The 20,167-nt window shown below is 33.4% G+C and overlaps 1 pseudogene; it reads left to right on the top strand.

The window, feature by feature from the left end:
* Positions 1-10,671: 10,671 nt before the first annotated feature.
* LOC118017417 lies at positions 10,672-12,183 on the top strand (annotated as a pseudogene).
* The last annotated feature ends 7,984 nt before the right edge of the window (positions 12,184-20,167 follow it).

Raw genomic sequence — 20,167 nt, 5'->3', positions numbered from 1 at the left:
TGATGATGATGACAGTAATAATAATAATAAATGTCCAGCCATATATAACATTTGTCAAAAATTATTCTGAGCCCTTAACATGTATTAAAATTTTAATCCTCATTTAAATTTAATCCTTATTTAAATTTAATTTAATCCTCATTTAATTTAATCCCTATTCAAAGAAGCAGATACTATTATATTCACCACTTTATATAAGAGGTAACTGAAACAAAGATTACTTAAATAACTTGTTCAAAGTCACAGACATTGTTGGAGAAGGTCATAAAGAAAATGTGACCACCAGTTGACCCGCAAGCTGGGCCCTTGATATTGAAGACTCCCTATCCTTGGGATGTGTGTTCTGCTTGCCTTCCCCACTCCCAGAAGCACCTCCATGTATATGTCTTGAGATATAAATGTGGTATTGAGGCTATCCAGACAGGGTATATGACTGAATACAGTTAAAGCCTCTATATGAATGTTGAAGATTCTGGTGGGCAGGTGTGGAGATCTACCGGTCTTGTGGCCACCTGACTTAAGCCTCCTAAGTAATTCCCCTGGCTTATTAAACCTGCTGCCTACTAATCTGAAGTGGTCTGCCTTTTTCTGTGGTCTGTCTTTGCCCGCCAAGTATGGAGGCTAGTTTCAGATTATACCCAGGAATTGCCAGAGGAAGTTTCTCTCTAGCAGAGATAAAAGTTAGCTGAACAGGATTTGAAGAGAGCATTTCTCTCCAGATTTGTGCCATTAACCTCTATATTCAAATGCCTCTCTAAACTGAACATTTGCTATATATTATCAGTATGTTAAAATTTACTATTTTTTTAAATCATATATTCTCACTCTTTAATGTTTTACAGTGAAAATCCTATGAGATTGTTAAGTCTTGTCAAATTTCATCTTTTCCACAAAACCTTCCATAGTCTAAGTTTGAAGTATTGTCTCCTCTCCAGTGATCATGTATCTATTTTAACATTGTAGGACATATCGCTTTCTAGCATGGATCTTAATGATTTATAAAAATATTCAATTGACTGTAATGTTTTTTGAAAGAATGTTATTTATGCATTAATTTTCTTAACTCTACACAGCTAGCAGTTACTAATTCTCCATTCCTATCCTAAATCTCCTTTCTTTATCTTTGTTGATGGATTAACACATTGTAGTGATAAAATTTTCCTCTATCATTAATATTCTGCTTTGCCTTTATTACATATATTTTTACATTCTATAAACTACACAATATTATTTTGAGTGAAAATTCTTAATTTTGGTAGAAATGCAATTAATTGGATGATGGAACTATAAATTGGTTAACAATTACTAGGAAATAAATCACTTTAGCAATATGCATAGAACCCCCCAATGTGTTATATCCTTTATCCTGCTAATTTTAAATTTTGGTAATATTTCTAATCCTATTCTGGAATATTGTCAGAAATGGTAAATACAGAAGAGTTTATACATAGACATATAAATTATAGTATACTTTCTAATCGTGGAAAATTACAATCAGAATATTAAGCTAAAAAGAAATAAGTACATTACTCCTCATTTTTGTTACTATTCTGTCATCAAAAACATTTCTAACAAAGATCGTTAATATTATGCAAAAATTAACTATACTTTCTAAGTAAAGTTATGCAAGATATTTATGAGAGGCATTCAATATTTTTTCAACTGTCAAAAATATTTTTAGAACAATTATTAAAAGTCAAAACCATTAATAAATTGTGTTTTCACCAGGATTAGCTCTTGACTTGAATCTTGACTTGATTTTCTCCAGTTGAGGTGAATTGCCTTTTCCATGTAGATGCATGTTATAGTATTTATTAAAAAAATTTAAATATCTCTTAATCTTATCTTAAACAATATCTGTGATACTGGGGGTGTGAGAAGAATCTATGTTTTTTATTGCTACCTTCAGTTCCCGTAAGAATTGGTCATACAAAAGTTGAATGAATATATTTTGAATGAAATTAATTATTTGCTATAGTACTTCAATGAAGAGATATCTATGGGCTGCCTCAGGTTTCTAGAAAGTGTTAAACTTCTCGTGATATTTAATCTAATAATCACCAACAATAGAATGAAAGATTTCATCACAACCAATTATTAATTCCCTTTCCTTTTCACAACATTCATTCTGCCCACATTTATCAAAGGGCAACTATCAGTTGTATCTCTCAACACTTTAACCTAACAGCAAATACAAAATACAGACCAAAGTAAAATGTAGGCCACAGTTGATGCTTCTAAACATATCTTAGAACAAATATTAGAAAAATACCTACTTCTGAAACCATGAGAAAAAATTTAAGCAGAAACATGTTGATCATTTCAGATGTTTATTCTTATTTTTTGTGGATGAAAAGGACACAGATGTATTTCCTTATAATAAACTTTGTTCCTTCCCCATCTATTTTCTGTAAGAGTTTTTATATAATCTGTTCCATTTTTAAAAAATTGGTTACAGTTTATAACCATCTGAGCCTGATCTTTTCTTTGTGGGAATAAGTTAACTATGACTTCTTTTTTTTTAATATATAGCTATTCAGACATTCTATTTCTTTAAGTTTGGTGAGCTGTATTTACTAGGAATTGTCTATTCTATTCAAGTTATTGAACTTACTTGCAAAAAGGTGTTCATAATATTTTTCATTTTATCCTTTTTTTTCATTTTTATAGTTTTTATTTAAAGTCATATACAAGATTACTTTATTCCTGCATCTTCTCAATTGTTACTTCCTAATATTTTCCCTTTTCCTTTCCTAAACTTCGCAAAATTTGGTTTTATGTTCAAGGGTCATTTTGTGGTCTTTATTCAGTTTTAGTCTAGTGATAACCACCTTGCTGGGGTGAATGCCCATGTGGACAGTCATGCCATTCGCCTTCTCTTGCTGCACTCGTTCCATGTAGATGATGTATTTCTTCCTGTAAGCCTAGATTTCTTTGCCAATTTGAGGACCTTTGTAGTGTCCTCACATAACCTGTACTTCATCCTCCTTTCGGAAGGGCATGGATCGAACACTGCTCTTCTATCTCAGCTGTTTGGAAAGAGGGGAAGACAATCTTCCTGTGAATGTGCGAAGACTTAAATGTCTTTTACAGTTCTGGCTTTTGGTCAGAAGTTACAAAAGGACTGAACTTTATTTTGGCTGCTGGCGCTTCAGCCATGGCCACGAAAGGGGAAGAGCTCACTTTATCCTTTTAATGTCTGTAGGGCCCATGGTGATACCTATCCCCTCTTACATTTCCTGTTTTCTTTTTTCTTTCTTTTTTTGCTGAGTCTCTAAGGGGTTATTTGATTTTGTTAAACTTTTCAAAGTACCAAAATTTTTGTTCTTCTACATTTCCTCCAACACTTGATATGGTCCATCTTTTTAATTTTAGCCATACTAGTGAGTGGTAATAATTAATTATATTGAGCATTTTTGTATGTTTGATTGCAATCCATATGTCTTATAACAGCAAGTAATGTTTAATGAGAAGATAGCAGCAGTGCACATGCATTTTGATTTAATTAGAATAAATTATTTACAAAAAAAAGGAAGAACAGATATTAAATACAGAAATAGTATCTCAACAACAAAAGCAGTGAATTGTATTACTTAGAGAGAGGGAGAGAGAGAAGAGAGATGGAGAGAAAAACAGAGAAAGATTGGATATAAGATAGATTTATTGCTGTGCTTTGTTGAAGTGCTAAAAGGAGGCTGCCTAAATTATTACCCTGATATATTATATGTGTATGTAATTTGTGTATGTATATGCTAAGGTATGTTTTATTAATAATTATATACATTTGCATGACTCATTTACTATTTCTTATCTTCTTTTTGGAATATTTCACCTGTGAAACCTAGACTATAATGAGACTATGCTAAACCCTTATTTTTTTAATTTCATTTCCAAGTAGTTTCTTGTGCATTTTTTTCTTTATAAACTACTTCCCTAATACCCTAAGTTAATTTATTTCTAAAATATTGGACTTTTTAAAGCTGAAATAAACTTCAGATGGTTCTAACTTAAGATAAGTAGTTGTTAGTAATTTTTGTACAAGATGTTAATGTTAGTTATGGTATTTATTTTTCTTTAGGCCAAGATTGATTTCAGCCCAACTACTTTTCAAGTTTGACCTTAAAACAGGCCTTTTCAGGAACACTGATAACTGCATTCCCTGTAAAGGTGAGGTAAGTCCCAGGAATTCATAAAAGATGGCTTCATGAACTGTGCTTCTGAGCCACTTGAGGAGGATGAGCAACTGATGGGTGGTATTTAGTAATTTTCTGAGTGGTGTAAGATAGGAGTCCAATATCATTTTTCTGTATGTGGATATCCAGTTTTCCTAACTCCATTTATTGAAGAGACTCTCCTTTCCCCATTGAATATTCTTGGCTTCCTGTCAAATATTAGTTCACCATATATGCAAGGGGTTATTTTTGGGCTCTGTGTTCTGTTCCCTTAATTTTTGTGTCCATTTGTATGCCAGTCTTACACTGTTTTGATTACTATCACTTAGGATGGTTTGAGATGAGGAAGTATGATGACTTCAGCTTTGGTCTTTTGTAGTTCCATACAAATTTTAGTGCATTGTTGATGGGAATGTGAATTAGTGAAGCCACTGGACTATTATTCAGCCATGAGAAAGAAGAAATTCTAACATTTGCAAGAACATGGCTGGAACTTGAGAACATTATGCTAAATAAATCAGATGGAGAAAGACAAATATTATATGATATTACTTTTGTGTAGAATCTTGAGAAAAAAAGCTAAACTCATGGAAACAGAATAAAATGGTGGTTACCAGGGCTAGGGGAGCATGGTTAAAGAAATGGGGAGATACTGGTCAAAGGGTATAGATTTCCAGCTATAAAAGAATAAGTTCTGGGGATCTAATGCATAGTATGGTGATTATGGTTAACATCACTAGATTATATATTTGAAACTTGCTGAGAGAATAGAATTTAAATGTTCTTACCACAAAAAAGAAATGGTAATTATGTGATAAGATGGAGCTAAAGGTAAGGTAATAATCATTCTGCAATATATAACGGTATCAAATTTCAGGTTGTTTATCACTTACACAATATATGTCAATTATATCTTAAATGAAGCTGGGGGAAATATATATATGAACTACACAAGAAATACTTGAGTTAAGTTCTTCAAAATCCCAGGTAAAAAGAATAGGTTGGGGATACAGCACCACCATGCAGTCAACATTTTAGAATTAAACAACCAAAAAAGATACTTAAGGACTGACACATTTGAAGGGCTTACTGATTCTTAAAAGCGTTGCATTTCTGAGAAAGGAAGCCTCAGTAAGGATTATTAATATCTGGGAATGCTCCATTAAGAAAGTGGGAGATGGGCACCTGGGTGGCTCAGTTGGTTAAGCGACTGCCTTCGGCTCAGGTCATGATCCTGGAGTCCCGGGATCGAGTCCCGCATTGGGCTCCCTGCTCAGCGGGGAGTCTGCTTCTCCCTCTGACCCTCCCCCCTCTCATGCTCTCTATCTCATTCTCTCTCTCAAATAAATAAATAAAATCTTTAAAAAAAAAAGTGGGAGATGAACTAGAACTTGGAAGATGAGTAGGTTTTCATAATGCCTTACACTGGTATTTAGTAATAAGGAAATATATTTCAATAAAATAATCTTACTCTTTGTCCCTTCTGTTTGATGTTTATACAAGTGAAAAGTGAGGAGAGCATGGATTGGCATGTGGCAGCACAGCAGGTGCTAAACAAACACAACACACTGTGCTCTTGCACTAAATATCATGAAAAAACACCTCCTACTTTCCATATGAATAGAAATGTATTAAATTATGGATTACCCTCTTAAACAATATAATAAATTAAATACCACATTTTAAGTATATATAAGTATATGTATACATATATTTATACTTTCATGTATAGGTTTAGATTTTTAATAAAATGATCAGCATGGAATTTCACAGGCTTGTATGAAATTTTATAGTGGGTTTTATAGTAGTTAAGTAATTAGTCAAATAAATCTTCCTCAAAATTATTGTGCATTGTAAAGTTTCCTGTGATATAAAAAAATAAAATGTCAATGATCCTTGAATTTTCAAAGAATAGATGCAGCATACACAATATATAAAAATGCTAGCACTTTACTAAAAAAAAAAATAAATAAAATCAGTGAGCCCAAGGAAACTTAATGACAAAATATAAAAATACTTTTTATTATTCTAGAATTAGGACAAAAGTGTCAGATACATATCAGTTAAGTGATAAGGATACTCTTAGGCTTATCATTTGAAAAAACTTGTAAAGCAAGGAATATACTACGTATAATACAAGCAGTCATCTTTTGTCTATAGAGATGCTGAGTAATGTTCTTGAAAGGTTGAATTATTTGCACAGAAACTATCAGGACAATCCAAGAAAATTCTTTAAATTATTTCAGTGAATTAATGCTGGAGTTTATTTTGTTTAAGATACTGCTTGCAGCGCATTGGGGATTTCATATCTCTGGAATATAAAGAAGCCTCTGACATTTTCGTCCTCTATTGCTACTTCATGTGTGCACACATTTCCAGAAGGAGAGTGCCAAAATCTAGTCAAATGGTTGAAAATAATGAGCAAGAGTGAAAGTACATGATCACCATCTCAAAGAAAGTCTCTTTCACACTGACATTTAGGCAGTCTGAACTTCAATATACTCCATGGGAAAAAAATGACAATTTCTTGATTGATGAGGAGTTGGTGATGTAGAAGTAACTGTGGCAAGTTCTGGCCAATAATCCCAATATATTTCTTTCACAGTTAATAAAATTTCAAAACCTGAGTTGTTGTAGTAAAGTGATTGTAGCATGGTTCTTGGATGACGGGAAGAACATCCTTTAGAATGTGTGTTTTCTTGCCATATTTTTTAAATAGTGTTTTTAATTTATGTATGTTGCTGATAAGAAAAATGCCAAATTTCTTCATCCTTTAATAGTATCGACTCATTCCCCCGCTCTACTACCACCCAGTAGTTAAATTTTAATGATCTATGTTATTTGTTAGAGGTATTTCAGTAAATTAAATCTATCCATAATTAAATTTTTTTTCAGTTGAATTGTTTCAATGTTTCAAAATTTCCCCCTTTAAGATTTTAGCCAAGTATACTTGACATATTTCACTGTTCCTATGTTTTTAAAACAACAGGGACTAATCAGAAATTAAAAGCAGCTGTAAACACTCAGACTCAATAATTTTCTCAGTCACTGAATTCAGTGCAGTTAAAGCTAACAAAGTTTATTACACTGTGGTCAACAGTATAGTAGCAGGTTCTCATTATTGGATATTAATTTAGGAATATTCCCCCACCAACATTTTTGTTATGTTCTAAAAGCTGCCTGCAGAGAAGTTTAGCACTTTGAAATGCAGATTTTTTAAGTTCCTCTCATAAACAATACCGTAAAAGGTGATGAATTGTTGAAGCAAGTTCACAAATCCTATTTACTATGATGTTATAGAAGAATATTATTGACGGCAACATTTCTATTGTTACTAACCCCAGCTCCTAACCTAGTTTCTATGGAAAGTATATTCAGAATTCTCTCAGAGAATGCTGGTCTGCTTTCACCAAGTAAACAGTGGGAATGGAAACTCCTGGGTTGCTTTGGCAGTAGGAAAAGGATTCCAGAATGAGCTTCCCCAAGGTGACATCTTTAGGTGAACAGAGATTGAACAGCAGAGTATTAGGTTGCAGGAAGCTGAAACAGCTTATTTATTAATTATACTTGTAAAAACAACAACAACAAAAAAACTCTAAGTGAGAATTCTTTTTTTAATTTAATTTTATTTTGTTATGTTATATTAGTCACCATACAGTACATCATTAGTTTTTGATGTAGTGTTCCATGATTCATTGTTTTCATATAACACCCAGTGCTCCATGCAGTACATGCCCTCCTTAATACCCATCACCGGGCCAACCCATCCCCCCACCCCCCTCCTCTCTAAAACCCTCAGTTTGTTTCTCAGAGTCCATAGTCTCTCATGGTTCGTCTCCCCCTCCGATTCCCTCCCCTTCATTTTTCCCTTTCTTCTAATGTCTTCCATGCTATTCCTTATGTTCCACAAATAAGTGAAACCATATGATAATTGACTTTCTTTGCTTGACTTATTTCACTTGCATAATCCTCTCCAGTTCTATCCATGTTGGTGTAAAAGTTGGGTATTCATCCTTTGTGATGGCTGAGTAATATTCCATTGTATATATGGACCACATCTGCTTTATCCATTCGTCTGTTGAAGGGCATCTTGGCTCTTTCCACAGTTTGGCTATTGTGGACATTGCTGCTATAACATTGGGGTGCATATGGCCCTTCTTTTCACTATATCTGTGTCTTTGGGGTAAATACCCAGTAGTGCAATTGCTGGGTCATAGGGTAGCTCTATTTTCAACTTTTTGAGGCACCTCCACACTGTTCTCCAAAGTGGCTGTACCAACTTGCATTCAACAGTGTAAGAGGGTTGCTCTTTCTCCACAACCTCTCCAACATTTCTTGTTTCTTGCCTTGTCAATTTTTGCCATTCTAACTCTTATAAGGTGGTATCTCAGTGTGGTTTTGATTTGAATTTCCCTGATGGCTAACGAGAATTCTTAAATGTTATTGTATATTGACATCTCCTGCTGCTGTCTGGCTGCCTGGAACCACATTGTTGGGTCAGCCTTTTACAGAGAGTGCCTCACATTCCAAAATAGTTACTCCAACTTACCATAATAAAAACTGGCATTCTTCCACAGAAGATGCTTTAGGATAATGTTTTGAGAAGAGACTGGTAAAAGAAATTAATAAAAATATTTGAAGGCTAATAGTATATAATCTTGTATTTCACACACTTTAGTCTATAGCTGAATGATAATTTCAGAATGGAGTTTGTACTTGTAAAAGGACTTATGTGAGCACCACTAAAAAAAATTGTACCATTAATATATGTAGCTTAGTTATGTACAAGGGGCATTCTAATCCTAAAGTAATAATAAGGTGATGCCTTGAAAAATAAAGAATGAGAAAGAATTCAACACTATTATTTTAATGGTAATTGATAAAAATCTTTATGTCTTGAAACCTAATGCCTTTAGTTATGGAATAGATGGTAGTTTGGTTATCTTGAATAAGAATACAACCAATTATAAAAATGGTAGAAAAAAACTGCTTCTGTTTATTTTCTGAACAAGATGATGGGATTGATAAAGATAAAAACTTATTTAGTTTAATATATTTATAACATGTAAATATCACTGCATTAAATATTTAATTTTTTTGGATAATGATTCTGCATGTAGCATTTCACCATATCCTACAGCTTTTTTTTTTTTTTTGTGAGGAGGCAGAAAGTAACATCTGTTGATTCATTTAATAATCATTTTGAGTTTATTTATGAATTCACTTATTGTGTATATATCTGCTAACATATAGTAATTTAGCATAAACTTTAGGAACTACTTTCTTAGATAATGATGAGTAAGAAATATTTCTTGTTTTCATACACTATTTATGAAATTAGAGCTAATATTTATATAGTGCTTAACATGCTCCTGGCACTGTTCTATGTTCTTTAACATATAAATATATTATATCTTCATAGCAATCCTATATAAGAAATCATATTACTATCTCTGTTTAATAAGGTACAGTGTTTAACATGGCCAAGAATACACAATTAGTAAATGTAGAGAGAATATTATTTAATTTATTTATTTTTACCAAAGATATTTTCCAATTTTTAGGCATAGGAAAATATTCAGGATACTTTTGAAGTCATCTACCTTAAGAAGGTCTCAGTTTATCCTGAGGGATGATGTTCTTAAATACTGAAACACAGAGACAACAAATATGCAATCACAGTGTTTTTTGGTGTTTTGTGGTGAATTACATGAGATGTCAGTGAAGCAAATAAGAGAGATATGGTAATTTGGTAAGAATGGCATTTCTGAATATTTTCAAGGAAGGGGAATTATAATTTGAATAAAATGTGGAGAGTGGCTTGTAAAGCAGCAATGATAACTTACAGAAATTCAGAGGAGAATTAATGATAGCAAGATGAAATTCGTGGCAAGTAGCAATAAAAAAATTAGGGAGCATTTAGAAAATAGAATCCACATGTGGTTTGTTAGATATTGGCATGAGGTAGGAAATGGGCCACTGAATAATGACACATTGGCTTCTGGGCTAGGCATTAGGGTAGTTGCTGTTGATAACCATTAGTTTAGACAAAGTAAAAATAAAGAGCACCAGCAATAGCAAATTTGGATTGGAGGATAAATGACTTTAGATACGGACACACTGATTTGAGTTATAATGTGGGAGATTTTGTATATGTGATGGCATGGGGACAAGTTGAATTCTGCTATTAATAATATACTATAATTAGATTTTTAATTAAATTAGAATTTTTTTAAAAATCTGCATTCAAATCAAAGTATTGTAGAGTTAATTTTACAAAAGTTCTTATGACTTATATGACTAAATGGTGGTTTATTGATTGTGTACTTCAAAAAAAGTCTGCTTTTTATAATCTTATAAATGAATGTGTAGTGTAGTGTGTGACATTTTTAAAAATAAACTTTGCACCAGGGCCTCTGTGAAACCTTCTTTTGCTCAGAGTTTGCCTGGTCCTCGGAGCACTCTGTGGGGCAGCCCCCAAGCCTCCCCAAGGTGTGAGCAAGTGTTTACTCCTGGCTTGACTACAGAAGGTGGACCAGGGCAGTGACCCTGAACAGGCCTCAACCTATGGTGCAGACAAGAGACTACAGAAGGAAGGGGCCCTAGGCTGAGCCATTGAAGGACAGGTGGTCAACAGCGCTTCAGGTTAAATAAAGGAGGCTATTTTCTTAGTGTGGATTGCTGCCTTTGGTAAGAACATGTCCATCTTGCCATTCACTCCACCACTCCACTTCTGCTGGGGTAGAATAAATCATCTGGTGGGCCTGGAGGAGCAGGTAGAGGAGAACAGAATGGACAGGCAGAAAAATGGTATGAAAAAGAAGTTAAAAGTTTGAAGAAGAAACTAAAGAAAACAGGTCAATTAGATGAGCTTGAGAAAGCCATCACCACTAAAAATTGTAATACTAAAGATGTTACCATACCAAGCACTTGTTCTGAAATTTGGAGACTGAGTACACCAAATATGATAGATAGTGGGATAAGATAGCCCTGTCATTGAAAAGGACTGCCACATTTTATGGGGTGCTGATCATGGTTCTGGCCTAATCATCACAGTCATCACAAACTCAAAGCAATTGTAAACTGTGAATGTGCTTTTAATCTCTAAAAGGATGAAGTATGTTTACTACTACCAGAGATTTGAGACACAAGTTTTGCCTCCAGTATTGAAATCCTAACCGAACTGCCACCTCTAGATGATTATACCTATTCCATCCCAGAAAACAGTAATTTCCCAGTGTGAACCAAGCCACAGAGTAACTACATCTCAGAAACTTCATCTCCTGGATGTATCAGGGAAGATGGAAAAACAGGTGATCAACGATGAACTAATGTATGGATATAGGATCTCCCACAGAACTATCTCCCATTACTCTTTCTCTGTTAATCATAGTTTGAATTTGCAGCCAGTTACTCAGACCCTGTACTTTGGTGTTCAGTAGCATATCATGAATTAAACCAGAGAGTGGCGGAGACTTTCCATGCATCACAGCTCTCACTCATTGTAGATGGTGTCACAGATCCAACAAACTCAGAAAGGTCCTGCACAGGATTATTCTCCAATGTTAACCAAAATGCTACTGTAGAAATGGCAAGCAGACATAGGAAGAGGAATGTGCTCATGTTAGATAAGTGGGGAATTTTTTTTACTGAGTACCTAAGTGATAGTGTAGTCTTTGTGCAAAGCCCCAAGTGTAATCAGAGATTAAGCTGGCCCCCTGCAACAGAGTGTAAGATTCTACCAGGCTGCAATCTCAAGATCTTCACCAACCAGGAATTTGCTGCTCTTCTTGCTCAGTGTGTTAATCAGAGTTTTGAAGTTGTGTATCAACTAACTAGGATGTGCACCATAAGAATCAGTTTTGTGAAAGAGTAGGAAGCAGAATACAGAAGGGCAGATGGTAACAAGCACTTGTTGGATTGAACTTCATCTGAATGGACATCTACAGTGGTTGGACAGAGTGTTAGTTCACATGTGATCCCTTCCGTGTGTTGCTCAAGCATGTCATAAAGTTTCATCATCAGTCAATCCCATCAAAAGGTTTAATGTAATAACTCTTTTGTCATAGTATTTGTCATAGCCTCATGGGGTTATGTGTGTTAGGTCCAAAAACTTGGACATAATTAATGGCAACACCTTGTAGAATAGGTTTTCTGTGTTTGAATATTAAATGAGAAAATTAGTTTCAAAAATACCCTCTCATACAGGAGGGAGAGAAGATTTTAAAGACATGCTGATGTCATCTTGGGCATAAAACTGAGTGTCCCAAAGGTTTATTAAAAACAGTAGTAGTTACGTGTACAGATAATGTATCATGATTCAGTATCACAGTATTTGTGCTGCTTATATACATTTTTAATTTGCATAACTTAGGTATTTGTGTGCAGCTTCTTGATTTAATCATGCCTTCATAAAGTTACAGTTATCTAATCTGTTATTCCCACTTACTCATTATTTTTGTCCTTTTAAAATATAGAATATATATTAAGACTGTCATATTATCATTTAGAAACAGATTTTCCTTGTAGAAAAACTAATTTTTCTGCCTTTTACCAAAAATAATTTCTTTTTGGGGGAAGTAAAATAAAATAATATAAAACACCTTGCAACAAAAGAGAATTCTTTCAGTCTTCAAGAAAAAAAATACTTTAGTTACTGTATTAAGTAGTAACATTTGTAAAAAATAATTCAAATAAATTAATATTTAGAAAATAAATAAAAATTAGAATTCGAAATTAGAAAATAAAGCATTTCGTCTGTCTTACTGATTACTTGCTGCTAATAAGAATTTCCCCTGCTATTGAAGTCCGCCTGACTTTGCCTATAGTTTATACAAATGAATATATTTGTGACCTTTCCATCTAAAAAATAAAAATCTCTGAGGTGACAAACATGCTATTTCCACTTAAATCAAATTTCATCTCATGGTTTTAGAATTATGCACTTTTCTGATATTTATGGTGAAACACATTTAGAAGCATCAACTATGGCCTACATTTTACTTTGGCCTGTAGTTTGTATTTCCTGTTATCTTAAGAAAGTGTTGAGCGATATACATATCTGATAGTTGCCCTTTGATAACTGTGAACAGAATGAATGTTGTGAAAGTAGGGGAACTAATAGATTGTGATTAAATCTTTCATTCTGTTATTGGGTGGTTATTAGATTAGTTATCATGAGAAATGTTTCACACTTTGCACAAGCCTGAGGCAGCTCTTAGATATGTTTTATTGAAGTCCTATAGCATATATCTAAATTAATTTTATTCAAAATCTATTCATTCACCACCTTTTGTATGACCAGTTTTTCCCAGGAGCAGAAAATATCTTTCAAAAACAGAGTGATTCTCTCCTTCCTGCCCCCAAACCATTATGTGGTTTAAGAGATAAATTTCAACACAGAATCTTTAAAAGTATATGGTTTTAGCTTAATAATCAGAAATTATAGTTTTAGCGTTTAGCCAAAGAATTGGAATACATTAAGAAGTCTAGGTAATAATTACCTCTCTGAGACTTTATATGAGACACTTCTGAAAAATAAATGTATTTTAATAGAGGTTCAATGGACAAAATAGACAATATAAAATGTGTTATTTATCATGAATCTGTTAATAAAAAATGAGGAAGTTGATTAATGACATTATAAACATGACCTTAATGAAGCTAGTATTAAATAAAATATCCAATTAGTTGGATTTCATTACCTTGCTAAAAGAAATTTTCCCGTGTGCTGTAGAAAAATGTTGCAAAGAATTGAAAACCTTTGAATGATATATTATGTGCTGTTGATGATTTAAAATTTTAGTGGTGGTAAGAGTATAATCTGATTTGTGTGTTTGGTCAGATCACTCTATTGATCTTATACATGATACCATTCCACTTGGCAGTTGAAATTGAAAATGAATGTCCGAAATGATGCATTTTATTTTCAGTGCATATAGTCATTAAGGCTAGACGTCAGAATACTAGCAGCTACTATATCCTAATAGATTTACTGCAAATATTGAAAGGAAATTCCTCATTATGAAATTCTGTACAGTATCCAAAACAAGCAAAATATATGATTTATGCACGTTTATAACATAATCCAATAAGCGTATTTCTCCACTGATACATGGCATTTACCATGGTTAGTTTGGTATAGTAAGCTTATTTAAAGGTATGTTTACTTTTTAATTTCAACTCATAAAGCCAGGGAACATATTTATATAAGGTATTACAAATTGTGCCTACATAATTTAGCTGCTCTGCGCTGTACTTTTTCTACTTTGTCATTCTTGTACCTTATGTTGACTACAAAGCAAGGGTGTATACTTGTCCTTTACAACTTCTCTGAATGTTTTGTTAACAAGAATGTTATTCATAAGTAAGGAAAATGATAGTTTCCCAAGACATAAAATTGCAGCATGCTTACTTGTTATTTTAGGTTGTATCTTTCTTAGAAGTCTCTTGCATATATGAAAGGAGGGGAACAAATTATAATAATCATTTTGAGTATGTATTTCCTTACCAAAGATCTTTTCCATTTTCATGCACAGGAAAATATGCAGGAGACTTTTTGAAATCATATAACAATAATTTGAAAAGGATTTTAGGTTTGTGGTTTAAAGAAGTAGCATATTTGGTTAAGATGGAATGTGCAACTAGATATAATTTTTTGTGTGTCTATCATTTAGTCCTATAACTATTTCCTTTAATTAAAATCTGAAAATATATTTTCCTTCTGTATCTTGTATGTGTCTGTGATCATGAGGAGCGCAACTCAGATGAACTGTAACTGTGGACTAGTGTTAAAAAATTAAGCTTACCCAAAGAGAGGTTGGCCTTTGCCCTCATTTTCTGGAAGGTAATCTCTAAATGCTTGGGATATCCTACCTGATAAAATGCCTTTATTGGCCTGGGGCCTTGGGACACGTCTGATAGTGTGTGCTGACAGTCTTTTATTGTGGGAGCTTTGGGCCTCTGGAGGGGCTGGAAGCATAGGTCAGCCACATGGGTAGTAAGGCATGTCTATATTAAACTCCGGATACCAGGACTCGGATGACTTTCCTTGTTGTTGTACTCTGTGTGTGTTACGGCTCAATCCTGGGCGCTGTTAGTGTTTGTTCATAGCTCCACTGGAAGAGTACTACTAGAAGTTTTAAACTTGGAAATTTCATAGACTCTATCTCATGAACCTCTTCCTGTGGCTGATTATAATCTGTGTCTTTTCACTATTAAATAGTAACTGTGAATATAATAGCTTTTAGTGAGTTCTGTGAGTCTGAGTGAATTATCAAACTGGAAGGTGTTTTCGGGGACCTCCAGACTTGTAGTTTGTGTGAGAGCAGGGAAAATGACTTGTAGACTCTGAAACTTTGCAGAACTAAGTATTTGTCTCTTTAAAATCTGGTTTTAGAGTGGAGTAGGAGTTAGGAACAGGTTTCTAGGACAATGTGGGTCTGGGCTTATAGAGAAGCTGACAAAATCTTGTGAAGATTACATAATTTAATGTTTTAAAGCACTTTAGAATGGTTCTTAAAGCAGGTTAAGCACTACATAAATGTTAGGTCTTGTCTTAATTCTTCGACATAAATAAAATCCTTTAAGTATGACTTTAATATAGCAAGTACTAGTTAAAGGAATGTATACACAGTCAATCATTGTTAAGATCTTAAGTGATTTTGGGGGCACCTGCATAACTCAGTCATTAAGCGTCTGCCTTTGGCTCAGGTCATGATCCCAGGGTCCTGGGATCGAGCCCTGCATCGGGCTCCCTGCTCCGCGGGAAGCCTGTTTCTCTCTCTCCCACTTCCCCTGCTTGTGTTCCTGCTCTCGCTCTGTCTCTCTCTGTCAAATAAATAAATAAAATCTTAAAAAAAAAGATCTTAAGTGATTTTTGGTTGACTTTGGCCTTAGAGCCTCTACTCGTCAGTCTCTTCCATTCACTCTAAATGAAGGGATTGAATTTTCAGTTCAAAGAAGTTTGTTCTAGAATCTCCTTTCCTGTTGATGTGATGAAGTTTCTATTCTAGAACCTGTCACTCACAGGTCTGAGTAAATCTATTTTTCTGGATCTTTTCGTGAGGTAATGAACCAAACATTAGTTCCTTCAACTAGGACAGTTATTTTCTGTCCAACTTTTGAACATTCTCAGAAACTGACTTTTTATTCATATAAAATGATATATTGATTTAATCTGTAATCTATGTATGTAATGGGCGCACTGGATCTTCTCTCCCATTTATTAATATCCTTAAAATGCTTGATAATCTTTACATGATCATTAAATTCAATACTTAGAAATCTAATGATGCCTCCTGAATTCTTATTTATAGGAACATCTTATGTATGGTTTACTTTGATTTATTTTGAAAAAATTCTTTGCATAATTTTGTCTTTTAATGATAATGCTCAATAGCTTTTTCTTTAGGAAAACATATTTTTATTGCTTTTATAAATCTTAATATAATTTTAGCATATCACCAAATTTTAATTTTCAATTTTTAAAGTGAATTAATCCAGATACTACACGTGACAAGTATTAGTAAGTTTACTGACTTCTTGCCAAGTTATTTTAAAATGTATTTTTTCTTCCCTAAACAATAATTAGGCCATAATGGATTTCACTAGACTAATTATCAATTATTACTATTTCATTTAATACTGGTGATCATTTTCTTTTCATATTTGAAAAAATAATGTTTCTAATATCTTTTGTATTCTAAAGTAGAGAATGGATGAAGTTTTCTTGGGGGGAAGTATTTATTCATTAGATGTGTTATTAATGAATTCTCTGCAAATGATTCTCAAAAAATTGTCTATAGTGTGTTTCTAACAATAAATCTGAATCTTTTAAGCTCATTTATATAAAGATTTTGACATTTTTTTCAATTATCTTATTCTGGATTAAGAGTTGTCAAACTTTTCCTTTAAAGATAGCCAGATTTTTGAAAATATTTTTTAAAAATATTTACTTATTTATTAGAGAGAGAGCATGCGTGCAGGGGGAGAGGCAGAGGGAGAGAGAGAGAATCTCAAGCAGACTCCTTGCTGAGCATTGGAGCCCTACAAGGGGCTTGATCCCAAGACTTGAGATCATGACCTGAGCTGAAAAGAAGAGTTGGATGCTTAACCTACTGAGCCACCCAGGCACCCCATAGGCATCCGGTGTTTATGGTGTCTGTTGCAACTACTTACCTCTGACATTGTAGTACAAAAGCAGCCATGGAAAATATGAAAATAGGGGGGCCTTGTGGCTCAGTCGTTAAGCATCTGCCTTCGGCTCAGGTCATGGTCCCAGGGTCCTGGGATCGAGTCCCTCATCGGGCTCCCTGCTGGGCGGGAAGCCTGCTTCTCCCCCTCCCACTCCTCCTGCTTGTGTTCCCTCTCTCACTGTCTCTCTCATCAAATAAATAAATAAAATCTTAAAAAAAAAGAAAATATGAAAATAAAAGGATGTGGCTGTAACCTAAAAAACTTTATTTAGAAAAAACAGATGGCAGCCCATGGGCCATAGTTTGCCAGCCTCTGTTGTAGATTAATAATGTATACATGTACAAATCAGTGACAGATTGAAGTCATCTGAATGTGAGAACACATTATAATAAACGTTACCATTTTTAAAGCCCAAATGTTATCCCATCAAAAACATTTGATTCTTTAGAATCAGTTATATAAACCTAGACTAGTAAAGTGTTTTGGTTTTGGTTTTGTTTTGATTTTTTCTGTGCAAATTCAAGAGTGAGGAGAGATTGAAAAATAAGTGAACAGTGTTTTAGGGACATGTGGAACAATATTAAAAACTGTAATCAGTGTCTCAGAGAGACATAATATTTGAAGAAATAATGGCTGAAATTTTTGCAAAAGTATTGATAGATACAAATTTACAGTTTTGAGAAGCTGAGCAAAACACAAGAAGAATAAAAACAAAGAAAATGACCTAGGCATATTGTCAAACCACTAAAATCAAAGATAAAGAGAAAATCAAGATGAATCTTAAGAGTAGCCAGAAAAAAAACAGCATGTTTTCCACAAAGGGTTATGATTTGAACAATCATTGACTTCTTATCAGAAACAACAGAGGCCTGAAGACAATGGAACAATGTATTTTTAAGTGCCACTGAAATTGATTTCTGTATCCACTCAGAATGTCTTTTAAAAATGAAATTGATATAAAGATGTTTTCATGTAGACAAAACAAAGAGAATTTCTTTGCCAGAAAACCTGTACTTTAAGAAATGCTAAAAGTTTTTTAAAATAAAGGATAAAAAAAATAATAAAGTTTTTAAAAGATAAGAATAAAATGAAAGATAATGATATGCAATGGAAACTTGAATCTGGAGGAAATAATAACAGATAAAATGATGAATAAAAGGATATATTTTCCTCTTAATATTTTTAACAATATACAGTTGTTTTGAGGCAAAATTGTGTTATTGTCTTGTGGGATTTAAAATATATGTAGTCATAATATATGTATGTATAATAACAGTAATATATAAGGACTTATGGTAGGTAAATTGTTATATATGGTCGCAAGGTTTCCACATTTTCTGTTAGTGTAAATATGTTATTTCTTGGGGACTATGAAAATGTGTGGAGGTATATTTTAATCCATAGAGCAGGCACCAAAAATTTGTGCCAACAGTTTTATCTAAAATGTCATTAGATAAACTAAAATGAAAGTCTAAAAGTATTCCAGTAGTTCAAAAGAAGACAAGAAAAGAGGGACAGAAATAAAAAAGAGAATGATAAGCAATAAATTAAAATAAAATTCTAAAATTAAATCTAACCTCAACAATAATTGCACTAAGTAGTAATGAACAAAATATACCAATTAAATGTAATGATGACAGAATGGAGAAGAATAATTCTACAAATGATGCAATTTAAATAAAGTCATATAGATATGTTGAAAGTGATTGGTTAGAAAAATATACACCAACCCAAAGCATAAGAAGCTTAAGTAGACTGTGTGTGTTAGAATAATATGGGACGGGGTGCCTGGGTGGCTCAGACGGTTAAGCGTCTGCCTTTGGTTCAGGTCATGATCTCAGCGTTCTGTGATCGGGCCCCGCATTGGGCTCCCTGCTCCAGCAGGGAGTCTGCTTCTCCCTCTCTCTCTGCTGTTCCCCCTGCTTGTGCTCTCTCTCTCTGTCAAAAATAAATAAAATCTTAAAAAAAAAAAAAGAATGATATGGGACAAAAGTAGATTTCACCACAAATGTAAATTGCAAGAGATAAAGGACAGTATTTCATAATGATGAAAGATGAATTATTCAGAAATTTCAAACAATTAAAAATATGTAGGTTCAAATAATAGAACTTCTAAGTATATGAAACAAGAATTAATAGATACAAGAAATACAGTATATCATAAGCAGATTATATGATATTAAATTGGTCTTTCAGAAATTGATAAAAACAACTAGAAAAAAAAAGCAGGGAAAGCACAGAAAAATGAAAACAATCACCTGGTATTGATTGTGATGTATAGAACATTGAACCTAACAACTTCACAATATGCAATCATTTCAGTTGGACATGGTACATTCAGCAAGATATATCACTTGATGAAACTTAAAATAAATGTCAAATAATTTAAAAAGCTAAATATTATATAGAATTTTGTGAATAAAATGCAATTAATCAATAACATATCTCTGAAAACTACAAATTTTGTTAAGTTTATACACAAAAATCATTCAGAGACCAAAGATCTCTCTCTCACCCACACACACATAAACAGACAAACACACAAGATGAAAATATTTTGAACTAGAAAGCATAACATATCAAAATCAGTAGGATGCAGGTATAAAAATAATTGGTTAAATTTATAGTTTTAAATTTTATGTTAGAAAAAATTTGGAAGTAAATTTATAAAATTACACATTAGACTACTCATTGTATGATCCACTAGCTGAGTTTCTAGAAGAAGCCAGGTGAGTATGTGCCAGAAAATAATCAGAATTATTGTTTTCTCTGGGTAAATGGGGGTACAGGAATCGAAA

The sequence above is a fragment of the Mirounga leonina genome, unplaced genomic scaffold, assembly GCF_011800145.1.
Source record: "Mirounga leonina isolate KUSES-001 unplaced genomic scaffold, KU_Mleo_1.0 Mir_169, whole genome shotgun sequence".
Taxonomy (NCBI): Eukaryota; Metazoa; Chordata; class Mammalia; order Carnivora; family Phocidae; genus Mirounga; species Mirounga leonina.
Note: the sequence above shows the minus strand (reverse complement) of the source record. Positions and strands in the feature narration are given on the sequence as shown.